Source organism: Ambystoma mexicanum, chromosome 2q, assembly GCF_040938575.1.
Source record: "Ambystoma mexicanum isolate Mex_15411 chromosome 2q, UKY_AmexF1_1, whole genome shotgun sequence".
Lineage (NCBI taxonomy): Eukaryota > Metazoa > Chordata > Amphibia > Caudata > Ambystomatidae > Ambystoma > Ambystoma mexicanum.
The window spans coordinates 745,857,423-745,873,521 of NC_090924.1; the positions used below are offsets into that span (position 1 = coordinate 745,857,423).

Below are 16,099 nucleotides of genomic sequence, written 5' to 3' on the forward strand. Positions count from 1 at the left end.
ACCACCCCTAAACCCTGTGTCACATGCATACAATTCTTCCTCTTCTATTGGAACAAAGCATGTAACTGTTGAACAAATAAAACAAGAACAAAGGAAACGCATGGAAGTGCATGGAAAGAGCCAATATGGCCCCCAAACGGGACCGGACAAACTATGGCGATCTTGAGGCAAAATAAAGCATATCTTTTATATAATCCTGGGGGAGGGGGTTGAAGCTCCTAGAACTGGAGATGGGGGAGGGCACGGCATCTGAAACAAAACTAGTGAAGGTGGGAGGGATTCCATTCACAAAACATCAAGGATATAGGCAACACCTGGGTCCCCCAGGCACACCAACGCAGGCGGACAAACCCATGGTGAAGGCCCCAATAGCAGTCAGTCCCACCAATGCCTCTTCTGCAAGGTAAGTTGGGCCAGGTGTTAGAAGATTCAGATTTTTGCACCACTTAAGGTGTACTTAGGGAATCCTCTAGCTTTCTTCATGTGAAAAACATGGATTCTAGTGTGTACGTCCAGGAGATGCCCCTTACTATTTTTAATATGTGGCAAATACCCAATGTGTTCGGTCAACGATGATGTCTTCATCGTCTGGAAGGCCTAAGAGTTCTCGGAAAAGATCCTTTACATACGGCATGAGCTGGGTGTCAGAGACGGAGACTGCAAGATCTCCCACAGTCGTATGTTGTTCCACCTTGATCTGTTCTCCCTGTATTCAATCTTAGATAGCATAAGCACCTGCTATTCTTCCAGGTAGACCAGGCACTGCTCCATGTCTGACTGATCGTTAGAGAGTTCCATGACTGAGCCCTCTGTGTCAGTTAGCCTGTTCCCTATCAATTCCGTGCTTTTACTAAACTGAGTCATGGCCCAAGCAAAATCTGCTTTACATGCCGAAATGTTTTGTCTGGGTTCGGTCAGCATCTCAGATGTCAAAGCTTGGCGTAGAAGAGCAATTTCCGCCTTCATAGCTGGCATAGGTCCGTCGTCCTCATCCAACATCTCCAGCTTATGTTGGCCTGGTATAATCAGGAATTATTTAATGTCCGATGATTTAGATTTCTTTGACTTGCCTGAAGACATGGTAGAGCCAAGGAGCAACCCCACAGGCCAAACTGAAAGGCAGTACTCGGGCTGGACGAATCCACGCCGCAGTAACACCGGACGTGCTTGGTTACCACACAAAAAGTACCTCCCGCAAAAAGAAAGGGTGGAAAGGAGAGATCAGGGCCTGCTAAAACACTAGGTGGTATGATTCCTTCAAGCTAGAGGAGGCAGCAGTGGCGTAATGGAATCCTTATGCAATCCATTACAGAAGACTCTACAGCAGCAGAGGGGTAAAGCACTGAAGGCAGCCAGCGAGGCGTTCCAGCCATCAGAACCATTGCTTTATGGTCACGCGTTTCATTCAAGATCCAAGCGTAAATAGAAACACCTTACTGTTTGTCGAGTAGTTTGGGTTTATTAATGCGGTTAAATGTAGCTGCCCAGTATGCACCGTGAGGGCTGGGGGTCTGCTTCACCTGAGGCAGCAGTTCAGTTCCCAATAAAGCAAAAGCACCGGCAAGCTTTGCTCCCACACTCAAATCATGTCTATACCTCTATAGCATTAGGGTTGTCACTCGTGGCTCATAGGTGTATTAAGTAGAGCCACCTTGTAGAAAACAATGTCAGACGATCAACCCTACTCATTCAAAAGGCTGTCACATTCCCTGGTATAAGGCGTCAATTGTGCCAGTCTCCGTCAGGCTCTGGAAGCAATATGCAAAATATACAGCGATGAACCACGCACACTGAAGCCTTCCAACAGTAGGTAGTAAGTAAAGCAGACCTCAGATAGGGAAAGTGCCCTCATGCCAAGGGACGTGAGCAGAGACCTGCCCAATCAGCCCCCGTCATCTTCATTTGAAACAAGTTATTGTCTTTACCTCCGATGCAAATGGGGCTCGCAAGTGGGTCAGGTGCCAGTGTCGCTTGCAGGCGAGCCCGGTTCTCCCAGGGCTCCACCGTGTGGACAGGACTACAGGTGATTGGCAGTAAACCCAATTGGTAGCAATCTGCACCACCCAGATTTACCTGGTAGCTGTGGCTGAGCAGTCAGACCTCTCTCAAAGATGAGTTAGGCAGTATATAGAGTATACATAATAGGTACAGAGATACAGTAGCACAAGCAAACACTGACCAGAGCTTGGGTGTAAAAAGTATATCATTATTTATTTAAAGACACACTTCTAAATTACACTAGCACAAAAGGAGGTAAGTAAATTCAACACACAGTCACTATTATATATATACAACCCTAATTACTTATTAGACAAGTCTTATTGAGAAACACCACTTATTTTCAGACAGAGGTGAACGCTTAACATAAGATGGCACTCTAATAAGTTATAGAAAAAGGGAGGGAAAAGGCAAAGTTATGAAAGCACACAAATTTCAATACTTTTCAAAGAACCACGGTGAGGCAGGTTAGGCAAAGTCTACTGGAGAGCAAGGAAGTTCAGATGCCAGGCCCACTCTTAGAGAGAAGCGAAATGTGTCCGGGATCACACAGTTGGGTTATGCCCAAAGAGTCTTTGTAAATAGTTCACAAAAGATTGAGATCAAGTCAGGAAAAGTTAGTTAACAGGCCCCAGGCTAACCCAGGTTAGTAAGTCGAGGATTTACTGTCACCCCGAACGATCTGTCGCAAGGGAAGCCAGGCGGGACACAGTACCTAAAAATGGGAAGAACGCTCCAGCGGGGGCAGTTGTTCCTGGCAGCGGGTGCAAGTCGGCGTTTCGTCTAGTGGAAGAGGAGGTCTCGACGTGGAGGAAAGATGAAGGTCGCTGCACTGCTAGGGAAGAAACCAGCCGCGGAGTTTCCCGGTTACAAGGTACTACCCTTTTCTTTGCGGTAGTGGTAAACTGTGGTATTCTGGTTGCCGGGGTGCTTGGCACGGGCAAGGCGGCCACTAGATGGTCCAGGAAGGCGAAAAGACGGGCAAACTGGTTATCCCCACCATTCAAAGGAAGAAGACTCTCCGGACTGGAGATCTCCTCTGTCGTCGGGAAAAGTGGTGAGACGGTTCAGCAGGGCTCCACCCATGGTGTCATCGTTGCAGGTCGGCTCGGCTTCTCCCTCCTCGGATTCTTTAGGTCCTGTGGCGACTTCTGAAGTTCCAGTTCCCAAAGCCCTCCTTTTATGCAGAAAACCCCCATTCATTCAGCCTAGCTGTCACTCAAACATGCTAAGTGGTGAGCCGGGCGGCTCACCACTTGGGCCAATCACACAAGAGTGCGACTTGAGTTGCCGAGGCAACTCAGTCCAGGGTGCCTAAACCCCCTCCTACACACCCCCTGTGGTGCCCAGACAGAGTGGCACCACTTTTGGAGGCTTCTGTGGAGAAGCCCACCAAAATGTGGAACTAAGGGCTCGACTTGGGTTGGAGTCACAGAAGCGAACACAAATGCCATTTTGGAACCAAGTTTTTCAAAAAAATACCAACCAGTGAATTTATGTTAATTTAATAAACCGGCGGTATGTTCAAGGCTATTTTAAAAAGTGGTAGCCTCGAACAATGGGAAAATCCCATAGGAATATATTTGCGGTCGAATATAAAAAGTAGTATCCACTGCCACCAGCCAAAACTCGGTCGGGGGGGACTGGACAGTGTCCCCTCGAACAACAGACCCCGGGGCAATCGAATTGTCCCGACCAGTACGTCCACAATATGATGGTTTGTACTGGCTCTGTTCACAATTTAAGACTAGTAAAGCCAATGGTGACTTTACATGCTCTGGGAGACAGTAGTCAGTCCCAGGGTATGGAGTCTATGTTTGGGGGTCGATACGACGCCCCTGGGTTACTGCACGGAGGGTGCTGTGTAACCCACATATCAAAAACCCATGAAACCCTATGGGATAAAAGACCCCATAGCCCATAGAACACATACAAAGTCAAAGGAACACCTCAAATCATGTCTAAGAGTGGGAGAAAAAGAGTCTCACTCTTAGCAGGAGAAAAAAAATAAACCCCAAAAATCCAGCAAAGCTGCTGGGGGACTCACTAGGTTTGGGAAATTAGCCTTTACAGAGAATTCTCCCTAACACAAACCCCCTCCTAAAACCTCCTTACCTGTGAGAATGTCAGTTTGCTGAGCTAGCAACGGGACCTGGCCGGAAAACGTGACGCCGGCGGAGCACTACAAAGCACAGCAGACCGGAGCCAAAGTTGCGACAGGACGATGAGCGCAGCAACACCAGATGAATCGGCAGCCCCAGGATGCTGCTGGGAGCAGCATACCGGTGCGACATCCTGGAAGAAAGCACAGCTCTAGCAGACAGTACCTACTGGAGCCTGTGCCTAAGATAGACTAGCGCACCAGGGATTTGATTTAGTACAAAAGTACCTATACAAAGGTCCAAGCAGCCAGGGATAACAGTTCCTAAGAGACTGTGTCACTTTTTGTGCCAGGTTCTCTTACATCCCTTGCCCTTTCCTCCATACTCGTATGATATCTCACGGAATGGGGGACAGGCTGGAGCATGTTGCTAGGCAGCATAATAGGATTTGTATTCTCCATATGCACGCTCGGGCATGCCGTACGGTACTTCTCCCACGCGTCCCCACCAACCGTCAGTCCCTTTCTCCATGTTGGGTTAGTACAGAGCATCGAACGGCAGCTGCGCCTTGTTGCGCATCTAAATTGAGTAAAGGCATCATGGCGCTCGTGAACTAAGAGAAGAGCAGCTAAACAAACCATAGAGAAAAATCTGAACAGGAGGGTCTTGAGTAAACGTTGAAATAACAGATGGTTATCAGTCGCACAGAGGAAACATGGCAGATTGTTCCAAAGGACTGCCACCGCGAAGGCCCGTTCTCCCACCCGTGAGCGCGTAAACCTAGGAACCTGAACGAGGTTAGCATGCTCTAATCTTAAAGCTCAGGCTAGCATATAAGGATGGAGGGTTTTTCTGAAGGAACTCTGCACTCACGCCATAGAAAGCATGGTGGGTGATGCAAAGGGTCTTATACTCAATGCAGCAAGCCACCGGCAACCATTGCAGGTGGCTAGGAACTGGCGAGATTGAGACACGCAGAGCGTAGCGGTGGCAGCCGTGGCTGCAGAATTCTGCAGCACCTAGAGCCTGTTAAGGAGAGAGAGAGGCTGAGCTAAATATGAGTTGCAATAGTCGAGCATTCCAAAGATGAAAGATGTTACCACAGAAACACAAAGATGCGCTGGCAAAAAAGGAAGAACTTTCCGGAGGATTTTTATTTTGAAATAGCCATTTTTGCAGATCGTGCTGACCTGGGCTTCTGCCGAAAGAGATGCAGAGATTTTGCAGCCCAGGTTCTTCACCACCACAGCAGGGGTTGGAAGCGGACCCAGGAACGTGAGCCAGAAGGCCTGTCTCCAGAAAGAGATATATGAAGGGGGCCACGACCACCAGAACTTCTATTTTGTCAACATTCAGCTTCAGCCAGTTTTGATTCATCCAGCTACACATGGACTCCAGGCAGTGACGCAGATGAACAGCTGCATCAGTCGCTGCAAGATCAAGACGCACGACATTTTGTGTATCGTCTGTGAAAGAGTAGCAAGGGAAACCGTGGAAATGGATAAGCCTGGCCAAAGGCTGAATGTAGACATTAAACAAAATAGGAGAAAGAGCAGAACCCTGGAGAACCCCACAGCGATAGAGATAGGATCAGATTGAAAAGGACAGATAGAGATAGTGACTGCGAGAGGTTACCAAGAAAGGATCCAAACCAGGACAGGACCAGACTTAGCCGGAGATACCAGCACTTGCCAGTCAAAGAAGCAGGGTGGAGTGGTCAATGGTGTCGAAGGGCACTGAAAGATCTAGAAGGATCAGGGCCTCCACTCCACCTGATCGGACAGCAGAGTAAGATCAGGGCCACGACTGAGACAAGCACCAACTCAGTCCCTCGCCCTGGTATGAAACTAGATTGAAAAGGTTAAAAAAAAAAAAGGAATTTTCCAGGAAGAAAGTAAGTGAGAGACCAGTGATTGCAAAAGCTTAATGAGAAATGGTAATAGAGAAATTGGGAGATAGTGGAGAGAGTAGGCTTCCAAGTGTTTAAAAAAAAAAAGTGGAATCACCAAGGCGTGTTTAAGAATAGCAGGGATAAAAGCTGACGAGAAAGATTGATTGACTGCACCAGTCAATGGCCCAATTATAGTTTCATGGTGGAGAGGGAAATAGAGTCCAGTGGCGAGTCTGACCTCATCCTCTGCGTAGCATTAATAATATCCACCGGAGGAAAATGTGGGAAAACTGACCAAGAGGCCAGCACATCTCTATTTGGAAAGAGGTCAACCTGAGTAGGAAGTGACACAGTAGAAGAGGCAATCTACTGGCGAATGGCCAGAATTTTATCAAGATAGTAAGTAGAAAGTGAGTCACATAAGGCTTGTGAGGGCGGACAGAAGCATCCTCGGTAGTTGAAGAAGATAGTGACTTGACAATCAGAAAAAGCTAATTGGGCTCATTCAGAGCAGCTTCTGCACGCTTAGTGAAATTAAAGCGTTTTGCCTAAAAAAAGGTTTATGGTAGATTGCAAGCGAACTGTGGAATAGGGCTCTCAAATCAGTAATTCCTCTGCAGACCCGCACATCTTTTCCGTATATTATTTGGAGATGCTGCACGTGTGGCATACAAAGGTCCAAGCATCCCGGGACAACAGTCCCTAAGAGACTACTTTACTTTTTGTGGCAGGAATGCATTGAGGCTTAAAGCCCTTAACAAGCTTTCCCAAGCCCTCCCTCCCCTATCACACCCTCTTAAGGCAGGTAGGTGACTGGGCAGGCAAAGCTGGCCAATCATGGACGGGTTACTTAATAAAAGCTGTGGAATGGTTTAGTTGTGGATTCCGAGAGACTAGAAGACGGTGGAGTGAAGGAGTGTGGAGGTTATTGGAGAGAGGGGTTCTGTGGAGTGAGAGGAGTGAGTGAAGAAGCGGTAGAGTAGGAGTAGAGAATTAGCTGTAGTAGTTGTAGGTGCTAGTGAGGGAGGGAAGTAGTAGTGTAAGAAGCATAGTGATAGTGGAAGCAGAGGGGTACTGGTAGCAGTAGAAGTAACAGAGGAGAAGTGGTAAGGAGAAGCAGTACTGGAGTAGAGGTAGTAGCAGTACCAGAGAAGTAGTAGTGGTATGTAGAGATAGTCTAGGAGAGAGTTGGTAGTAATTGGAGTAGTAGAGAAGTAGTAGGGGGTAGTAGTATTAGTGAGTGCGGGAGTAGAGAAGGATGAAAGTAAAAGGAAGAAAGAAGGTAGCATCAAAGGATGGAGGTAGGAAGGCGGAGTGAAACATCAGAGGGACAGAATTATGGTTGGGAGGATAACATTGTGGGACACCAGCTTAGAAGGACATGTAGTGGTATGCGTTAGTGCTGAGCAACTCAAACCGCTTGAACAAAAGCACCACCCCAGGACTCCTTAGAGCACTATGCAGGGCTAGGAAAGGGACAACTAGTAGGCCAGCATCTCGGGGAAACCATCTTTAGTCTAGAGAACCCCAGGTCTAAACTGAGTTACAGAGGCCTGGGCTAGGGTGGAGTTAGATAAAGGGAGACAAGCGAGCGAGAGACGGCCTGAGCGCCAAAGTTCCCCAAGACCCCAGTTGTCCCTGGAATCACCGTCAGTATCCATCAAGCCAGATCTTTCTGGGATAATCCTAAATGAACATCATTGAACCGTTAATCGGTGTCAGTGTTAGGTAGAATTCTCATTTATGGCTAATTTCCCTTACCTAGTGATTCCCTCAGCAGCTTTGCTGGATTTCTGGGGTTTATTTTTTCCACCTGGGAAGAGTGTGAACCTTTTTCCCACTCTTACATGTGTTTTGCCATGTATATTTCTACTGTTTGTGTGATCTTGGGCTCTGGAGCCACACCACTCCATGAGCCACCCAACTTTTTGTGTGTGTTACACAACACCTTCAGTGCAGTGACACAGGGTTTTCTCTAAGACTTCCCATCGACTCATTTTTTCTCGGGCTGACTACTGTCCCCCAGAAACAGGTAAAGTTGCCATTTACTTTATGTAGTCATTTAAACTGCAGACCCAATACACCCCATCTTACATGGAGTATTGGAAAGGATTAATTCCTACTCCTTTTTGTCTGCGCCTCTTGGAGCTTTGTTTTGCTCCCTTAACACTAAGACTTGGCTGGTGGCAGTGGTACCTACCATATCTTTTCTAACGCGATCATAGTATATAAACGTGGTACTGTTTTAGGCTACTGTATTAGCCTCGAACTTAAACCCGCTTGACCAAATACTTTTTATTTTGGCTCCGGTTAGTTTTTATCACCATTTTTTTTTGTTAAAGTCCTTCTTGTGTTTTACTTTGCACGGCAAACCAGGTTTGCCTTCTTTGTTCCCCGACCTTTCGACGGGCTTCTGTCCAGAAGCCCTCCTTTGACGTCTGGGTGTCTAGGTGGGCTGAATGTGAGGGAGGGGTTAAGTCACCCCCTGCACAGGGTCTACTTGGAGACCCAAGTCGCACTTTGTGACGATTGGCTGAGGTGGTTGTTCGGGCCAGACAACCCCCCTGCTGAGTGATTGACAGCCAGGCTGTGTGAATGGGGGATTTTGGCATAAAAGGCAGGACTCTTGGGCTGGAAGTCAGAGTCGCCACTGGAACTGCAAAGAACCGAAGAGAAATGGAGAAGAAGATGACTGCTGCAACTCCCGAGTCCCGGTGAAGCCCTGATGCAGTCCTGAGCTATCTCCACTTCAACGACAAGAGAAGATCCAGTCCGGAGTCTTCTTCCCTTGAGCCTGGTGGGATCAACCAGCTCACCTTCCACAGCCAGAAGATCCTCTTCTTGGTCGAAATCGCTGCACACAGCTGTAGCGGTCCAGATAGCCATCGGAAGAGCCTCTCCTGTTTTAAAGGAGTGCACCTTTTATTCACTGTTGATTCGCTGCTGCTGGCCTCATCCCTGGGTAGTGCAGATCGCTCCAACGTCCTCCTTCTTGTTGTCCCCACGACTGAAGCTCCAGGAACCGTGAGTCTGCAGAAACTACCAGGAACAACTGCCGTAGCACCAGCTTTTCTTCAAACAAATAAGGTACTGTGTCCAACTTCGAGGAATTGGGGTGAACCGTTCCTCCTCACCCAAGGTTTGTCCTTGTCTTCCTTCCCTCTTATAACTTTTGCTTCCCTTGTGACAATATCCAAGTACTCCTGGCAATCTCGAATCGTGAACTGTTCTAACCTTGTGATCCTCGACAACAGGACCCTGTCCCATTTGACAGTGGCGCAGGCCTATTGACTTGTATCTACGTTTTAGAAAGTGTCCTCGGATTCTGGCTGTTTTGACAAAAGTATTGCCTATGATTTTTATCGCCTCTTCTCTTGTGTTAATTTGTGTGCTAAGTGTGTTTAACTATGGTAACATTTCTTCTTGCGGGTACGCCTTTATTTGGTAAGACCGAACTGTCCTTACTGTCAAAATGTTTTCGCATATTAACCCACGGTAACGTCTTTTTTTCACACACTGGTCTGTCAAATCCAAAGGTACTTACCTTGAATTCATGGTGTGGTTTTAATTTAATAGAAGTGAAGTGTTTTGTGAACAGATGGTCTAAAAATATATTTACTTTTAGTTTTTAACCAGAAACCTTGAGTCAGTGTTTGCTTCAGTCACAGTAATTGTAGTCCTTGGTGTACTCTCTACTACTGCTCATTTGCTCTTGAGATAAGTCTGGCTGCTCAGCCATTGCTACCACTTTTTCTGTGTAGTACGGGCTTGTACCAAAGGTGCAATTGTACTAGAACTTGTGGTCTTAATTGTGTGTAGTGGTCCCTAAGGGCATTGCACAGGATTCTGCCTAACAGTCTGCCAGGCTCATTTTAGTAACATCACACTCTTTACTCTTTGTCATTTTTTGAAATTATCACTGCCATTTCTTTGTTCCTATGATGTAGGGTTCCCTACTCATCATGCAAGGAAATGATGCAGTACTTATCCAAGTCTTTACACTATGTGCAAAGGCCACATTGCTCATCTCCATTGTCCCAAATGTTGTTTCATGAAGAATGAGTGCCTTTCTGCTTTTTCAGTATGGATTGTGTTGATTTGCATTTTTTCATACTAAATTCAATTTTGAATACATATTCCCACTACCCTGCCTATACTCCTTATCCGGATTCTTTAGCTCATCCTTGACTTGCTGTAAGTCTCTGGCCCTCACATTGTTTTCAGGGCAATTTGGCTGATGAAACTGTCTCTCAGATATGCTTTCAACTCAAGCTGGATTATTTGTCCGTCATTCTCAATATTTCAACTGGTTTTCTGAAAAATGACAATGCCCTTACGTATTGTTCCTTTCAGTCTAGTACCTTAAATCACAGGTGCGACCATGAGCTTTCTGTGTAACACAATGTCATATTTAGCTGGATGCTGAGAAATGTATATTGCCTTAGCTTGAGTCTTGATGCTATTGTAGGACTGTATTTACGACTAGGGAGAAATCAATGCGTGAAAACACATTGGGAGTACAGTGGTAGTAAACTCTTTATCGGATTGATGCTACTGGTGCTAATAATACTAACCAACCTGTTACAGTTTCAGTGGTATGGGGTGAACATAATCGTTTTAATTGCAGAAGGGGTCAGAATTAATTGGTAGCTGAAACCTCTTGATCTAGAAATCTGGCTGTGTTGAAGCTTCATCTTTGGAGGAATATTTTGTTGCACAAGGCAGGATGCTTTGCTTGAGGCCAAACACCCTGAACTTTTATGCATGGGCTTTGAGAGGTGGAGGTACTTGGATTTCGATCTCTGTAAGAATATTTTGGAGATGATGTTGCTCTCCCAAAGGCTATCAACTAAAACTAACTATTTTAGGGGATGGAGGTTTTCTGCTTGTTGTGGTTATGTTATGTTGATTTATACCACACACCACTGCGATTTACATGGTCTCCAGGCACTCAAGAAAAGTGGATATGGTTGATTAGTGAGGATGAGAGGAAATAGGGTAGAATTTGTGCTCATCTGTTGATGCATGCAGATCCAGGTGAAACTGGCGTCTGTGTGTGTGACCTTTCTCTGTGTTCTTTGTTATGTACACTGGGTGTATTGTGTCCGGAAAGGTGGCGTTCAGCGTGTGAGTTGTTGGTTGTCTGCAGATATTCAGTGTGTAGCACGATTAGATAGGGTGTGTGGTTTGGGTTTTACGTTGGGTTGTTTCACTTGCCCGCTGGGTGCGTGTAGTACCTAAGAGTGTGGGGGTTGTGAAGGCATCATGAAGTAAGACACAGATAACAGATTCACTTTTCTACAAAAGGATTTATTTCTCTTAAATGTCAGGATGGAGTAAGACCTAACTTGCCCTATGCTAAGGTGGGATTTCCCTACCTAAGGAAACTAAGGATAGTCTATGTCATTAAGGTAAACTCACAACTAAAGATATGCAATGTGAAGGGATGTCAGCGACCAAAAGAAACAGTGTTCCAACAAAAAGTTCAGAGCTTCTTCCATCTCCTGTCTTGTTTTTCAGCTTCCATTTTCTCAAGTTCAAACAGTTCTACAAAAGGCCTTGGGGGTACCCTTCCCCAATTTCAACACAGTTCCAAAAGGCCTTTGGGTTCCCTTCCCCAAGTTCAACACAGTTCAAAAATGTCTTGGGGTTCCTTTCCCCAAGGTCAACACCATTTACAAGGTCTTGGGGATCTTTTCCCCAAGAATGCAACTCTTCCAGCTTCACAGGCACAGTCAATTCAACTCTTTCAGCTTTCAATAATGTTTCCAAATCAACTTTGTAACCGTTTAGGCTTTTCAACAGTTCACAGAGATTGCTCTTTTCTTCTATCACTTCAGCATTTATTATTTAACACAGTTCCTGTGTCTTGGCTTTAGTTGGTTCTTTCCAAGTAGGGGTTACACGATCTAGGCACAGTTGTCGGACCACACGGTCCACCCATCACAGGTCACTTAACCGATAACCCTTGGCACTCTGCTATACTCATATGTTATTAGTCCACATTCAATTCTGTTCCTCCTTGGCAGTCTCTTGACCATGCCACAACATGACTTTCACACAACTTACTTTGTGGTTTTTATTCCGTGATACTACCTTGCTTTTATACTGTCCATTAGTGCATATCATTTGCTTTCCACTTTATTCACCAGAGTTCATTACTGGCTTTCACTTTATGCATACTTTCACATTGTCCATCAATGATCATCACCAGTTTTTCACTGTGCTTGTCAATGCACAGCACTTTCGGTTCACTCGTTCAGGATTTTCATTTCTCCAGCATGGTGTCTGGCATGGATTCACATGCTCATGAATATTCCCAGTCGTCAGACTGGGAATCCTCCGTAAAAGAAAAAACAGTTTCACTGTCACTTAAAAACTGTACTTCTCCTCTAAACCAATCACTATCCTCTGGGTCATACTGTCCCCATCCAATGACAGTCCTCTCCCCGCCTCTGGCAGCCACCTTCAGATTTTTACTGTACGCTTCAGTGTTGTGAATCCTCGAGTTGCTCTCTGAGCTATTGTACGTTTTTTCCGAATTTTTCTTTTCTCACAAAAAAAGGTTAGATTTGTGTTTCCAAGAGCCTGTGTGCTCTTTTCTTCATCTGCTGGCAACAAGGATCCGTTGACGGTGAAATTTGGAGCCCCTCAAGGGTGAAGATTCAAACTTTCTGGAAGGCCGTCTCGGGAATCCCCATTTTTAATCTTACCAACTACCTTTTATCTGCACAAGAAACTGCGATACTCAGCAAAGTTCTGAGTTTTGTATCCACTGCTCAAGCTAATGATTTTGAGACAGAAATCGAACTTAAGAAGTTCTTTAGGACAATACGTCTTAGATTTTTCTTTTCACAAACACCAGAATCTACCACATCAAATAAAGGGAATACCACAGGCCTTAAACTTCTTCCACCTTTTTACCAACATCAAATATGGTCAGCCCGGCCATTGTGGCTTTCGAAAACAGGATTCTTTCTGAATCTAAAATCCTCCTTAAATCCTAGGATTTCCACCGAGAAAATCTGACTAAACAAGAAAGGCAAGCACTCAAACAAATTCAACAGAACATAGATTTTGTCATTAAGCAGGTATTGTCCTATGGTCACGCAAAGCATATACAATAGAAGCCAGAAAACATTTAGACAATCAGTTATTCTACAGGAAACTAGAACAAGATCCAACCCCAAGATTAAATGAAGAAATAAGTAGTCTTATTTCACATGCATTTGTGCAAGGATGGATAGATGACGAAGAAAGAGGTTATCTGGTTAGATCACATCCTACCATTCCTGCTTTCTATCTACCACCAAAGATTCACAAAAACAGCACCACACCTCCTGTAAGACCTACCATATTGATATGGCATTTATAACGTGCCTGTACACAAGTGTTTCAAAGTGCAACAAGGCCAGGGAGGGGAAACAGAGGCAGGACAAAAACAACGATCTGACTAGGCCTAGTGACATTGAGATCGTGCAAGTGCAGGGGAGAGGGTACGGGTGAAGTGCAGGCGGCGGGGAGCGGATGTGCAAGTCCCAGACACGGGATCACAAACAGTAGTGCAGGCAACAGATGTCAATTGTGAGTGTTAAAAGTGCAGACAATAGGTGTCAATAAGTGCAGGTAGGGGACTGTAGGGTTGCAGATACAGACCACTAGTGCAGGGGATGCCAGGTGGCAGTGCGGGAGTGCAACTGGTTGTTAGGGAGAATTCTCTGTAAGGCTAATTTCCCAAACCTAGTGAGTACCCCAGCAGCTTTGCTGGATTTTTGGGGTTTATTTTTTTCTCTCCTGCTAAGAGTGAGATTCTTTTGCTCCCATTCTTAGACATGATTTGAGGTGTTCCTTTCACTTTCCATGTGTTTTATGGGCTATGGGGTCTTTTACTCCATAGGGTCTCGTGTTTTTTTTATGTGGGTTACACAGCACCCTCCGTGCCGTAACCCAGGGGTGTCGTAGCGACCCCCCAACATGGACTCCATACCCTGGGACTGATTACTGTCTCCCAGGGCATGTAAAGTCACCATTGGCTTTACTAGTCCCAAATTATGAACAGAAACCAGTACAAACCATCATATTGTGGATGTACTGGTCGGGGCAATTCGATTGCCCCTGGGTCTGTTGTTCGAGGGGGCACGTCTCCGTCCCCCCTGATCGAGTTTTGGCTGGTGGCAGTGGATACTACTTTTTATAGTCAACCGCAAAATATATCTCTATGGGATTTTCCCATTGTTCGAGGCTACCAACTTTAATTATTTAATTCTTATAGCCACGAACATACCGCCGGTTTATTTATTTAATATTAATTCACTGGTTCCTATTTTTTGCCAGAACTCGATTCTAAAATGGCGTTTGTGTTCTCTTCTGTGACTCCAACCTGAGTCGAGTCCTTTGTTCCACAGAAGCCTCCAAAAGTGGTGTCACTCTGTCTGGGTACCACAGAGGGTGTGGGAGGGAGTTTAGGCACCCTGGACTGAGTTACCTTGGTAACTCAAGTCGCACTCTTGTGTGATTGGCCCAAGTGGTGAGCCGGCCGGCTCACCACTTAGCATGTTTGATTGACAGCTAGGCTGAGTGAATGGGGGTGTGCTGCATAAAAGCAGGGCTTTGGGGACTGGAACTTCAGAAGTCGGCACAGGACCTAAGAATCCGAGGAGGGAGAAGCTGATCCGACCTGCAACGACGACGCCACCGGTGGAGCCCTGCTGAACCGTCTCACCACTTTTCCCAACGACAGAGGAGATCTCCAGTCCAGAGAGTCTTCTTCCTTTGACTGGTGGGGATAACCAGTTTCGCCTTCTTTTCACCTTCCTGGAGCATCTCGTGGCCGCCTTGCTCGTGCCAAGCACCCCGGCAACCGGGATACCACGGTTTATCACTACCGCGAAGAGAAGGGTAGTGCCTTTTAAGCGGAGAACTCCACGGCTGGTTTCTTCCCTGGCAGTGCAACGACCTTCATCTTTCCTCCACGGCAAGGCCTCTTCTTCCTCTGGACGAAACACCGACTTGCACCTGCTGCCAGGAACAACTGCCCCCGCTGGAACTTCCTTCACACTTAAGGTACTGTGTCCCGCCTGGCTTCCCTTGCGACAGATCGTTCGGGGTGACAGTAAAGCCTCGACTTTCTAACCTGGGCTGGTCTGGGACAACCTAGCTAACTTTTCCTGACTTTATTTTCATCCTTTTTGTGCGAACTATCTACAAGGACTCTTTGGGCATAACCCCACTGGTGAACCTGGACCCCTTCTGCTTGCTCTCTCCAAGAGTGGGCCGTGCAATCGACTTCCTTGCTCTCCAGTAGAACTCTGCCTATCCTGCCTTAATGTGATTCTTTTAAAAGTATTGAAACTTGTGTACTTCCTTAACTCTGCCTTTTTCCCTCCCTTTCTTTATAACTTATTAGAGTGTCATCTTATGTTAAGTGCTCACCTCTATCTGAAAATAAGTGGCGTTTCTCACTAAGACTTGTCTAATAAGTGAATAGGGTTGTACATATATGATAGTGACTATGTGCTGAATCTACTTACCTCTTTTTGCTAGTGTAAATCACAAGTGTGTCGTTAAATAAATAATTATATACTTTTACACCAAAGCTCTGGTCAGTGTTTGTTTGTGCTACTGTGTCTCTGTACCTATTGTGTATACTCTGCATACTGCCTAACTCTTTTTGAGGGAAGTCTGACGGCTCAGCCACAGCTACCAAGTGAATCTGTGTGGTACAGACTGCTACCAAGTGGGTTTACTGCCAAACACCTGTAGTCGTGAATCTTTTGCAGTGGTCCCTAAGGGAACTGCACAGGTTTCTGCCTAACACTGGTTGGGTAGGGACCTGGGCCCGAGTTCAGAGGGTAGCCAGGTGGCCAGTGCAATATCAGACAAGAGATCAGCAGGGGAGAGGGAGAGAAGGCAGATGCAAAGAGGAAGGTCTTGAGGTGATTCCGGAACCGGAGATGGCTCTGTTCGTGTTTGAGAGGCAGGGAGGCTGTTCCAGAGGGAGGCACCAGTCAAAGAAAGATCTGCCACCAACTTGTTAATTGGAAAAGCGACTGACCCTCACGGAGTTGGAGGTGGAGGAGCAAAGAGCTCTAGTTGGAAGATATATCCA

The 16,099-nt window shown here is 46.1% G+C and overlaps 1 protein-coding gene across 1 annotated transcript in view; it reads left to right on the plus strand.

Moving 5' to 3' along the window:
• Window positions 1–16,099, plus strand: part of UBE3C (ubiquitin protein ligase E3C) — a 2,658,557-nt gene that overhangs the window by 2,557,890 nt on the left and 84,568 nt on the right. The gene's annotated exons all lie outside the window — the stretch shown is intronic.